Here is a 13517-nt window from a genome sequence, read left to right on the forward strand (position 1 = left end):
ATTCTTTAATCTTGTCTATCTTGACTTCTGGGAATTCAATCAAAACCTGCAGGTCTTCTCAGCTTCCCAAGGCTGTTACAGTTGGGGTCCTACTTGATTTGCAGAGCACTTGATGCTTGCCATGTTATAGTTTTGCTGTCACCGTGTTAGCCTGCATGCGTGTGTAAAATGGAAATGCTTTAAAACTATTTCCAAACAGATTAGGCCTTTTTGAATACAGGGAACTTCTGTAAGATGTGCATCAGGTGGTGGTTATGGTGGAAGTATTTATTGTGCCCTAAATTCCATGAGGCCTGTGAACATAACTGGAAGTCTTTCAGTCCTGGGTTCTTCTTCCTACAGGACCCCACTGCTGCTCATTATATATTCCAAGATGACCCTTTCCTTATACCAAGAAATGCAGCCAATTCTGTAAGTATTTCCTTTCAGATCGTTGATAACTTTCCCCCTCACCTTTGTCTATGCTATGAAGACTCTTATCTAATTGGAGCCTGGGTTTGATTACAAAAGAAAATGGAAGTGTCAGATTTTTTCTTTAGAATATTCTCTCTAAAATGAGAGATGCTTTTGAGCTTGAGGTAGTAGTACAGGATTTGAGATGTGTGATATAGAACTGTGTCTCTTGACTAAGCAACAAAGAAGTACAGTGACATTTAAGGAACAGACATACTGACATAAATACCAGAATGTTTACCTTGAATGCTGTCTCGTGCCTGTGATTTTAATAAGTTGAAAACAAAGCATGAGTTTAATTTGATCCCATCAGAATGTTCAGAGTTACATAAAATGTTTCTCCTCACTCTTGGCCTTGTAATTTGTATTTATTAATGTCATTCTCTCTAATTTCTCTGCAGCGTCTGTATTCGTTGTCAAAGGAGTCCGGGAGAAATGCTGCAAAATACATCATTAAGAACTTCCCTCAGTATTTTGACAAGACTTTTGCAGAGCCCAATGTACCAGTAAGCTTTTTGCTTTTAATTTTCATTGTATTTGTGCTTTGTCAGTGAATTCAGGTGTCAGACTGGTCCAAAGCTAACATAAAAGGATGATTTTGTAAACTGGTTTGCAGACTGCTATGAAAGCAGCACCGTGTTTCTATTATGAAGTGAACATTTTTCCTTGGGAGTTCAATATCATATCAGGTTCTTGAGACAAAAGTAAGAAGAGCAAAGTTGTTTAGATGGCACAAAAGTGAGGGATGAGGATGTGTGTGATCCTTCATCAGCAAAAGGACTGCTGTTGTTAGGCTGCAAACAGTGTATTGGGTGAAGACTAAGGATATTTGGTTAGTGTTTAGGTGATAGTTCAGGCAAGGTTTGAGCTCATGACTAACTTTCACTCTTTGCTTTCAGTGCTTGATGCCTGAGACTCTTACACCTCAGATTGAAGGAGTGAGTGAGGAAGCTCTGAAGGAGCGTATCCGCCTCAGAAGAGTGAAAGAGTCTGTGGACATGTTCGATCAGCTTGTACAAGCAGGTATGTGGTCACCTGCCGGATTCTGCAGTAGAGCTCTGCTTAAATTGTGCCAAAAATATTTTAGTAGCTGTCACAGGCTGTGGGGACAGTTTTGTGACTGTGTTTCTGTCTTTCACAACCGACTCTGGTCTGGTAAAATGGTTCTCTAGAGTTATTGGAGAATAATCCAATCTTAGCCACTGCTTCTCTTGTGTGTCACTTTGGTGATAGGGAGAACAACTGATTTCTTGAACAGGAAGCAGATGAAATCCTTTTCCTGTGTTGGTTTTAAATCTGTTTCATAGAAAGTGAAATGCAGAGTGTATCCCAGGAGAAGTTATGTAAAGCACTAGAAATTTCAGATGTTGTTTTGGTCTTGTGCTGCCTCACAGTTCTGGCTACCAGCTGCCACTTCCCCCTCCCACCTGATCAGGAAAACTCTACCCTTTCAGTGGCCTCAGCAGAAAAACAAATACTCTTAAGTCAGTGTTAAAATTGTCTCCTGTGATGAGTGGGTTCATGACAATACTGTTGTCACACCCAGTGTTTACGGACTTGCTAGAGAATGTCCTTGTGTTGAAAGAGAGCAAAGTGGTGTAACTGGGTGCCCACATTTTTGTGATATGGCTGCAGAATGTGCTTTTTACTTTCTCTGTGACTGTTGTAAATCCTTGTTTTCTAAAGGTACCCCTGTATCTCTGGAGACCACAAACAGCCTTTTAGATTTGTTATCCTTCTATGGAGATGCAGAATCTACTTCTGAAAAGGAGGAAGAAGCAAAAGAGGATTTGGAAGAACCAGAGGTATGAAAAACCTGTTGATCTCTAATAATTTGTTTCATACGCAGTGGGAGCGTATCAAGATGATGTCAAGTTTTTTGTACTTTGACAACTTGCCTGATAGATGGTTTGAGGGGGGTCAGATGCAGTCAGCATTCCCAGAAGATAAGTGTTATAAAAAGCCAGTGTCTGACCTAGTAACAACAGTGGTTGATGTAAAGCTGAACTAAGTAGATGAAACCCTGTCTTGGCTTAGTTCTGCTGAGCTGTGTTTAAATAACGGCTTCTCCCTGACAGCCTTGTTTTTACAGTTGCCTGCAAAGAAGACCTCTAGTAACTCTAGTGTAGATCACCTAGGTAATTTTCTTCCAGTCTGAACCATGTTGACTGGATTTTAATGAAGTTGAGGGCTCCTTGTGTGACATCAGAGTATTAGGTTGCAGGGGACAGTAGTAGATGTGCTGTCCCTGGGAAGAAAGGATTCTACAGAGTATTTGCTATAGTCTAATGATTCCCACCAACTCCACAAATACATGTAATTTATCGTGTTAGTACGTTTAATAACAAAAATGTTCTTAATCTAGTTACTGTTTCCTGAACATTCTAATAGAAAATATAATAGAAGTTATTTTTATGTAACCTATTAAAAAACACCTTTGGTAATATAAATTGCTGGTGAACTTCTGTGTTGTTGCCAAATCTAGTCATTTGATGTTTAATCACAATTTTGAGCTCTGAGAAACTTATTTCTACAAAAATCTCTCCAGGTGAATGCTTCAGAGCAGAAGGCTCCAAAGAGACAATTCCAAAGAGGTTCACAGTCATCTGGCCCTAGATGGAGGTATAGAAAATGTTGCCAATATTCCCATATTCAGTGGGTTGTGCACATGCATCGTTGTTACTAAAACAGAAGTCAGGTCTTCAGCAGGCCATACTCACAGGTGTTACTTGTTAAATACATCTGTGTTAAAGTGTTGACGGAAATCTGGTGATTGTAGAACAGCTCAAAGTATCACAAGTAATTTGGTATTTGACTGTCAGCCACTGGGGGTACAGCCCCTTGTTTTGCTCTACATGTTGAATCCTTTTCATAAAGTTATCCTTTATTTCATTCTTCAACATTCGGCTTATTCCTTGATTCTAGGGAGAACAACCATGCTGAGAGGATATTTAAGATAATGCCAGAGAGGAATGCACACTCCTATTGCACAATGATCCGTGGGATGGTGAAGGTAAAGTTATTCTTCAGTGCTGAGGGATTTTTTTCAGCTTGTGAAATCTCAGTCATAGAGGTTCTTTATTTTTATTGTCTTTTTCAGCATGGGGCTGCTTCTAAAGCTTATGACATGTACATAGACATGCTGAATGAAAGGCACAAGGGTGAGTGTCTCCTGGTTCTTTGTGATCTCCTAAGTACCAGAACCCCGTGTTGGGTCCATGAGTGTTTGTCCCATGGCAGTGATGATTGGCGCAGGGGTACGGACCTCAGCTGGATCATGGGAGCTGAGTGCAGACTGGTGGTTTCAGTGCAGCTGGCGTGTGGCTGGCTCACTGCAAACAGGTCTGCATGAGACTTTGCCAAAAGCTGAGCCATGTTGGAACAAGCTGTTTTCTTGTAGACTTAATAAATTGTCAGTTAAAGTGGATTATCTTACATTTTTCCAGCTGATGTGCACACCTTCAATGCACTGATCAAGGCAGTCCCATATCTAAAGGAGAGGTTCATAGAAAGATGGGAATTAGCCAAGGTAAGGAGGGTAGAGCAAAGAGGTGGGGAAGGGGCAAGAGTGTAGGATCTGGGTCTGCTTTACCATTAAAATTTTGCAGTTGCTAGAAAAGCAAGAGCTTTGTCCCAAAATACTAATTTCTTCTGCAAAGGAAGTTCTCTAGTTTAAATATAAAAGCCAACTATGGAGGAGTGGCAAATGTACGAAATCCAGCCTTGCCCTTGCAGAGTGGTTTGCCTTCTGAGAACATACCTGATCCAAGAACTGCTTGGACAGAAAGTAACTGAGGAAATTATACTGGGAGATAAAATCAACAATTTCAGATGAAAGCTCTTTGGATTGTAATTCATGGTGTTGTGATGGAAATGGAATTTTGAGGGATAACATATGGGGCTCCAGTTTTAATGACATAAGATCAGTAAGGAGAAGTAGTATGTAACTATAAAAATTTTCTTGATGTTCTAGACACAATTCTCCAAGATCTGATCCTCTGTAATGTTGTAGCCTTGGATTTTGGTCAAAGTAACTAAAAATCAGACAGTACTCCCTCAATAAATGATCAGTTAAAGCAAAGTTGGTCACCTGAAGGGGATGAGAAGGACTAGGTTGAGGAAATATGTATAACCTGTCTGAAAGCTGAACTGCAGCCTGTAACATGTGAAGCACTAAGGATTTGGGTATTTTTTTTTAAGGAATTCCTGACTCACATGGCCCAACAGGAAGTGCAACCAAATCTGCTAACTTTTAATGCTTTACTGAAGACTCTGAGAAGATGTGGTGGTGTGGGCAGAAATATGTGTTTAATGGTATTGAAAGAAATGGAAGCACTTGATATAGGTAAGAGAACTAGAATATTTATTATATTCAATGGTTATTATATTCCAGTGCCAACTGCAGGATAGAATAGTTAAGTAGCACACAACACAGGGATTCCTGGTTGGAGGGAAGATGTACTTCACAAGCCACCCAAGCCAGTTCAGGTCTATATATCTGCATCTATACAGAAAAAACTTCTGATCTAAATAATGTTTTTTGATTTCAAATAAATGCTGCAAAAACCAAGGAAATATCTGCACAACTGATTTGATGTCCTGTGGAGTGTACTGGGCCCCAGTAATGTGCTTCTTGGTAGGCTAAAGACACATTCATGAGCAGAAGGGGAAGTAGCTAAAGAAGTACTTTTTGTTTTAATTTAGAGCAGGGAAGCCTGGCTGCTCCCCCCATAGAAATGGGATGTTCTAGCTGGTGATCCACTTAGATACCATCTCTCCCAGTTGGGTGTACATGAGGTCTGCTCCAGCATTAGGGTGGACGGGGAGAGATACTTGAGTAAATTTATGCACACCTGACTGTGAGGGAAGAGACTGAATTAAGAGTCAGGCACAAAGCTCAGCCAGGAATGATGAAATAACTTCAGTGTTTTTGCTTTTCAGAGCCCAGCCTCGCGACGTATGATCATCTCCTCTCGATATTTTACAGAGGCGGTACGTGCGATATCGGCTTGTCCATGGATGTGTCTTGCTCAGCATCTGCTTTAAATGCTTTCCAAATGTCATGGGTGATTGATTTATGGATTAAAAGACAAGCTCCTACGTGTGTGGTCTTAGTGTTACCTGTGCAGCCTGATTCTGCTTGGATGGAAAAAAAAAAGCTACAGAGGATGATGAGCTCATACAGGGAGCAAATGCTACCCAGTCTTGGTGGGGGCTGGATCTGACCCCAGTGTGTGTGATTTCATGGACTGTGCCACGCACAGGGATGAAATTGCACCGGGATTCTCTTTCTGCAACAGTTCTGTGCACTGGAGCTGTAGTGAAAAATCGCTGTGTTAGAAAAGCAGGAGCCCAACTGTTCAAGACTCCATGCCCACAGAATTTTGGCTATAGGAAGAGAATAGGCACAGTAGTGTAACTGCAGTCCTTGTGTTTTAAGAAACGTGAAGGAACTGCTCTGGAGTCTCTCTGGGTTTGGTTGTGGGGTTTTTTGTTTTTTCCTCTTTTAAATTGTTTTGTTTGTTCATTAAATGCTTTGCTTTTCCCAGTGCAGCCTTCTAACAGACAAACTTCCAGGCCTATTTAATTCCTTGCTAGAAAGCACTTTTCTCTTTCTGAATCTGCCCTATTCAGCTCTGGAAATCTGGCAATAGTAGGGCAAATCTGAGAGCACACAAAGCTGCAGCTGGTGTGGAACACCAAGGGAATCATGACACTTGTTTTCAATCATGTTACTTGTTTCCATTTCCATGTTGTATTTGCAGGCTGATGCTCTTCACTAAGGAAGTGATTGGCACAACTGAGATGTGTTGCTTTGTCTCTTTGTCCCACAGTTGATCTTCCCCAATCAGGCATCATCTCTGAGGTGTTAGATGAGGTTGAAAAGAGAAGCTTCACTCCCCAGGACCCTGATGATGGTAAGGTCTTCCATATATCTGACAATCTGCACTGGGTAAGCTTGGGTGAAAAGATACCTATGAATTTCAGGTAGCTTTACTCAGTTAGGAAAAATGCATGCACCTTGCTTCTCAGTCCCTTCTGATATCCTTTAGAGACAAAGAAGGACAAATTCCAGTGCCAGACATCGTGCTGTGCATTGGTGCACTAGCTTCTGTGGGGAAGTAGGAGTGTAAGCCATGTGAATGAGCATTTGAGCTCCATAGAATTAAAAAAACCCCAAGGCTATCTACAAGATTAGTTTAAGGAGGAACATCAGGTAGCAGCTTCATGATACACATCTGGTGAATGGCAGGTTTTTGTTGTAGTGTGGTGTGAGTTTTCCTATTCTAGTTCTTCCTAATCCTTTTCAGAAAATGTCAGGAAATAAAACTTCATGGAAAACTGAAGCATGGGTCTGTAGAAGGGGTATTAGGTAATTCTACCAGCTTTTTTTTTTTTTGGTCTTATGAAAGAATCATGGAAATAGGCAGAATGTTGTACACCTTTGTTTGCTTCTCTCTGCTATGTGTGTTACACTGTTTCTTTCTCTGCTCTAAACTGTTGCCAGAAGGATATAAAAGCCACCCAACTCCTGCCCCACCAAAGTTTCTGCCTAGAAAGTTTCTGCTACAATGCCAAACTGAGTTACAAATTGAGCTTTCTAATTGAACATGTCTGTCCTCTGGGGGGGATGGGTTAATGAGTTGCTCTATGTCTCCTTGGAAGTTTAAAGCTAACAGACTGTTTTCTCCTTTTCAGCCAACTTTTTTTCCACTGCCATGCAAGTGGTAAGTGCCTCTTCCCTGCAGAATTCCTTAGAGCTCTCCAGCTGTTTAAGAATTGCCTGTGAGTTTTTCCACCCTGTCATACAAGGCTGAGCTCTCAGTATCTCCCATTTTCATCTGTTTTCATCATTTCTTGTAACTTTCCCCCACAATTCTGCAGTTCTCGACCTGATCCCTTCCAAATTGGTAACTTGCATGCCTGTGATGAATGTGTGTACCTTAGTGAAAGTGAGTCTCAGAGGGATGTATGGCGTGGTATATTTTTATCTTTAAAATCCAACTGGTTTGTTGCAGTGCTGTGATCTTAAGGATATCAAGCTTGCCTATCAGTTAAATGAGACAATGGCAAAGGGAGACAACTGGAAATTCTTGGATGTGGACCGGTTAAATGGCTACTGGTGAGTGAAGTGCAGCTTATGTTCAGCATCTTGTATTGCCAGCTTGAGTACAAACTAGGATTTGAACATGGAACACCAGGTGGTTATTGCATGTGCAGCTTGGGAATTGGGTCCCTCTTAAGAACAGTGATTCCTTAGGATTTATTTTCGTTTTTCAAACTTGTCTTGGAGCATCAGTTTATCTCAATACCCATCCAGCAGTTAGACCAACCAGTTGTATTTTCTACAGTCCTTTTGTGCAGTTAGGATGGCAGCTTAGGAGGTAACACCAAAATAACATAATTTCTTAGTGTGGGGACATTTTCCTAGTCAATGCAGTGGATCAAGGACCCAGGCTTGTGTTGTGAACTTGACAAGTAACAAGGTTAATTTAGTTCAGTTCTTAAAGTGCTTCTTAACCAGAGGTTGTATTTGAGACAGACTCACATAACTCAAACCTGGCATCAGGCAGGGAGATGGCTTTTTTTTTTTAAGATCTTAAAATGCAATGGTCTAACTTCTGATTAGTTCTGCCAGTTATGTAGTGTCAGCATTAAGTCCTCTCATTAAAATCGCTGCTGCTTTTCTGATTGTATGGAGTGTTGAAATCACACAGTGAAACTTCCCTGGTCTGCAATACAAGTCTGATCAGCACACCATCATTTGTTGGTGTTTGTCTAACCATTACTGAATTAGGACATTCTGTCTCTCCTCTAGGTCAAAGTTCTTTTCTTTGTTGTGCATGATGGAACAAATTGAGGTTGTGTTGAAGTGGTACAAGGAAATGTCGCCTTCGGTAAGTGCGTGCTGGGCTGAATGAGCTTCAGAGCTTTAGTCTGGAGAAATGGAGCAGTTACAGGTGACTGAAATTATTCTCTTCCTTCATCAGCTCTTCTATCCAACTCCTAAAAATATATTGGACCTCCTTCAAGCACTGGATGCAGCCAACCAGCTGGAATTGATCCCTTCGGTCTGGGAAGGTTAGTGATGGCCACATGGACAGTTTGTTTGACAAATGTCAGGAGCAGTGCAAAGTGGGAGTGGGTTTGGGAACTTCCCATTGCTCAGAGTAGCCATGATAAGGTGCACTGGAATGAGGGATGTTATTCCTGAGTGCAGTGGTGAGGCTGTTGTATTAAAGGCAGAACCAATACCACAGACTATCCTAGAAATCATGGCTGTGTCAGTGCAGTGTCAGTGTCCTGGGAAACTGAGTGCTTACAGAGAGTAGTACTTCAACCAGCAGCCCAGGTTTATCTTGTCTAAAATTATTTTCCTGGTTTTTGCCCCTTAAAAAGAGGAGACAGTAAAGCAGATACAGGTTTAGCACACAGAAAATATCCAACTGTCACCAACACTGAGGGGACAGATGGTTCTTTTAGGGATCCTTGGTGGAATGATGACAGCACTAATTTGTAGTTACAATTAAAGCCTTATTTTCTTAACAAGATTTTTTGATTAACATAGCACAGAATCTGTAATCAGAACAGCACAGGATTTCTATAAGCAAAATCAATGCAGTGAAATTTTACAAGTAGTAAAGGACAAAATTATATAGCAACCCTTGGCCTGGGGTATCTAATCACCTGGACCCTCTGCAGATCAGGTCAAATCTTAATCCTACCAACTACTGCCTTTCTGTAAACAGATGTGAAACAGTTGGGGTTTACCAGGAAACAAGAGCTGTTGGAAGAGTTCTTGTCTTTGATGAGCAGGGACCAGCACCCAGATGAGGTAAGGAAGCTGATGTGGTTTAACCCCTGTGAACAGCTGAGCACCACACAGCTCACTCCTCCTCCAGTGGGATGGATGGTAGAAGGAACTGGGACTGTAAAAGTACAAAAACTCAAGGAGCTCATTCCCCACTTCCCCCTGCAGGGAGGTGTTCAACCATCCTCAGAAAAGCCAGGCTCCTGCAAAGCTCAAGTGTAATAACCCTGTGTTACCAACATACTTTTCATCCTAAATCCAAAACACAGCCCCATAGAAGCTACTGTGAAGAAATTTAACTCTACCTATAAACCTCAAATTAACACAGAGGAGGATCACTTCCTTAACAAGGTTTGGAAAGTAATCCATCCCAGCCAGCCAAATCTTCGGGGAAGCACTTGGCAGAATTCAGGGATTTTTGCCAAGGATTTCATTGCAGTAACTGGCTTCTCAAGCTTCAGAGTGTTAAAGGTAGGCAGATGTGTACTGCAGGATCCTCTAAGTACCAGCTGTCCCTGTAAAGCCACCTTGGATCTTGCCTAGTATGGACAGTTGCCCTGACAGAAGTGGAAGATTGTTCTCACTTCTGCTAATTCCCAAATTTAAATCACATACAGAGCAAACCTGTAGGAGAAATTGCACTGAAATGGTTACATTAATTCTAGAGGTTTTGGGATTAACAGCACAATATTTCCCCAGATTCAACTGGTGTTTGCCAAGTGTGCTGAAGACATCAAAGCTGCCCATGAGCCTGCTGGGAGGGAGCAGCTCCCGTTGGAATGGACAGGCAGCGCTCTGGGCAATGTGGTGGTGCTGTTCTCCAGGGCTGGGAGGACCCAGGATGCTTGGTAGGTGTGGGCTGTGTGATCTCTTGGCCTGCTGACACTGTGACTCAAGGCTTGATCACAAAAATGAAAAGCTAAAGTCTGCCTTGGAATACTAGTGCAGGCAAAGGGAGGGCATAAATCCTGCTGGGAATGTGATGGGGGTTTTTTTAATGGTGTTGTTCATTCTTGGCACCAGGTTCAGTTGTCTCTCTCAGAAATGGTTTAGAAGTTAATGTAGTAGCTGGTGTAGAGCTTCATACAGCTGCTTATGGAAAGGTGGGGTTTGATTATCACCTCCCTGAGTGCTGCTGATTGCCCACAGCTTCCCATTCTCTGATTTTTTAGAACTGTCTGGATTTCAAACTGCTAAAGTGATTAATTAGTTTAATTAGAATTAACCCTAATTAAACTCTAAAGAGACTGTTTTTTAGAGCTCTCCAGTACCTAGAATTTACTGTCCTACATGCTCTGAACTTGGAATGGAGGTAAAAATACCCAGCCTCCAATTTAAGGTTTGAGCTATTTTTGTTAAATACAGATGTTCCCTTCACACTGATTCATTTAAAACAAAGAAGTGGCAAGTACCCTTCTAAAAATATGTAATATTTTAAAGTTTCCTTTAAAAGCTACATTTTCTATGTATTCTGCACTAGTTTTAGATATTCTGTGTTAAAATAATCAATGAAGTTAGCTGATACAGATTGCACCTGCAAGAATATGGCATGGGCTCCTTTCAGATCTGTGGGGAATACTTGTGTTTAAATGGAGGCTCATCCAAGAGATTTAATACCTGTCTGTTCCTGTGTTATGTGGGTTTTTTTAATTATTATTTAATTTTCTTTTGAATAGGAACATGATGGAGCATTTCCAGCAAGCCAATAGGATTCCCACGTATGTACCTTTGGGTTCTTCAGGTACTGAGTGTCCCATTTGGCTGAGATCCTGCATTTCTGTTGGAGAATCATGGAACAGTTTGGGTTGGAAGGGACCTTTAAAGGTCAGGTAGTCCAACCCCCAGTAATAACTGACCATAGTGGTCCATGGGAGGGTTTTTTAACATAAAAGTATAAAATTGGAGCTTGCCCAAGTAAACACCACAAGCGTGTGTGGTACCAAGGGCCAAACACCTGGTGTCACTCAGTGCCTGCCCTGTTCTGCTAAGACAGGAGTTCCCAAACTCATCACATTGGTACAGGGTGAAGGCTGAGGTGAAATTCCAGGCAGGAGCAGTATTGGGCTGGTTGAGTGATCTGAAAATGTCACCTCCTCTCCTGTCTAAAGCACAGGCTGTAAATTAATGGCCACCTCACATGAACAGTCACCTGTGCCTTTGCTTTTGCAGTGACAAGGTGATGGATGAGTTCCTGAGCTGTGCTAAACAAACCAATTGCCCAGATGAGGCCATTAAGCTGGTAAAGCTGGCGGCTTCCCTCGGCCTGCCTTTGTCCCAAAGGCTCAAAAGCAGAACAGAGGAGGAGTTTGAACTCTCTGAAGCACAGAAGTAAGTTGGAGCACTTCATGTTACTGCTGAAGGGGTACAGTAGAGACAGCGTGCTGGGGGGTGATTCCTGTGGAAAGATTTCTGTGACAAGGGAGCAGAGAACTGCCTTCAGGATGATGTGCTGGTGTGTTGAGGGGACTGAAACGGCTCCTCAGTTTTTGATTCCATGCTGTATCCACCCATTTAGGAGGGAAGGGAACTTTCCATCATGGGGAGTTAGCCTTGTCCACTGCTCAGACTTGCTATTACCTTTCTTTCCCAGAATCTTTTCCTAGCTGGGTCTATCCACGTCAGAGACCCTGCTGCAGCCTAGTAAAGGCAGGGGGTTGGTACAGGGAGGCCCTGCACTGGCCCCCAGGTTCTGAGGGTCATGGTCACCTCTGGCCAGGCACCACTGCTCAGTGCTGAGCTGCTGCAGCCAAGCTCAGATGATGGGCTGAGCCTTGAGGGACCACAGTTTGGAGCCTGTTCTGGTCCAAGGGAATAAATAAAGAGAAGCCCAGCAGCTGGCCCAGAACTTTGGAGGTAACTGAAGTAGTCTGCTCTTCCAAAAGGATGTGGATGTGCTTCCACCAAACGCTGGGTGGACCTGTCCTTCTAGGACAATAGGCATCAGACAGCCCATCATGTTCTCCTTGGAGGGTGTTTGCCCTGTGTTTTGGATTTCTCTTTTCAAGCAAAAGTCACAACTGTTTACAACTGTTTACTGAATGTTTTACATCACAGGAAGACTTTGGAGAGCATCAAGTGGGACAGTGACAGCAGTGACAGTGACAGCAGCGACAGTGACAGTGACCGTGAGTAGCTGTCCCTCTTGCCTTCCTTGGGAAAACTGGGAGCAACCACTGCTGTGACGCCAGGAGGCTTCTGTGAAGAGTGGAATTCCTGAAGGAATGGCTTCTGGAAGGTGCTGCAGCACTGCTGAGCACTGGGAGTGTTCTGATATGGGACCTGCTTGGAAAGACACATTGTCCTTGTTGGAGCAAGCGAGGAACTGTCCTGTTTAATCTTTGTGGTCACTTGGGACACAGCGTGGGCTGCACCCAGAGTTTCCTCCACAGCACACCTGCATGGGCTGGCTCCTGCCTGTGTGAACAGCATCACTGAGGTACCAGGGGCTGCAGGAGCAGGGGTGCTGTGCATCCTGGAGGCTGCTCAGCATTTGCAAGACTTCCTCTGGGCCTCTTATGACTTGACCCTGCACCAGATTTAATGCATTTCCATCTAACTTAAATGAACTACTTAAATACTGAGTTTACTCTGTATGTGAACACTGCAGTTAATGCAATACTCATCACGTGTGGTGTTATTCCTCATCATTTCGGTGTTTTGGGACAGGCTTTGGACTGTAATGTTAAACTACAGTTTGTACAGCTGGAGCCTCTGTCTAATAAATGGCTGACATTAAAGCTGGCCGTGTTCTGATAATCCCTTGAGCAAAACTGGTGATTACAAAATGTTGCTGCTGCTCTGTGAGAAAGTGAAGTCATGCAGAACAGAGAACTAAAGCCACGAAGGTGACTGGGAAGAAATATGGCAGTGCTGTGCCATTAACTGGCCCTCACAGCATTGTGCTGCTCAGCTTGAAGGGTTTCTTTAAGGTAATTATTGTGAATAAAGCTCCTCAGAGAATTACACCATATTCTGGTGAAAAGTATTTAACATTTGATTCTGTTTGTGAAATATAAAACCTTGATGGGGATGATGCTGCAGGTGTAGAGTCAAGAGAAAGGGCTTCCAAGGGTGGTGATAATGCTTTGTGCTTTATCCTACCAACAATTTAAAACTGGGAACAAGTAGACAAAGCCCCAGTTCCTCATTTCAGCAAGTTCTGAGTTGATCAATCTCTCTTCAATGATGGTAAGAATTAGGAGAAAAGTAAGAGAAGGAAGGAAGGAAGGAGCTTGGCTTTTATCTGAGCTCT

General features: G+C 42.6%; 1 non-coding gene across 1 annotated transcript; it reads left to right on the top strand.

Annotated features, from left to right (window-relative positions):
• The first annotated feature begins 3686 nt into the window (after positions 1 to 3686).
• Positions 3687 to 3828, top strand: LOC135413908 (small nucleolar RNA SNORD94). Its single transcript, XR_010430477.1, has one exon. It is a non-coding gene; the product is annotated as a small nucleolar RNA SNORD94 (small nucleolar RNA).
• Positions 3829 to 13517: the final 9689 nt, after the last annotated feature.

This window comes from Pseudopipra pipra, chromosome 4 (assembly GCF_036250125.1).
Source record: "Pseudopipra pipra isolate bDixPip1 chromosome 4, bDixPip1.hap1, whole genome shotgun sequence".
Classification (NCBI taxonomy): Eukaryota; Metazoa; Chordata; class Aves; order Passeriformes; family Pipridae; genus Pseudopipra; species Pseudopipra pipra.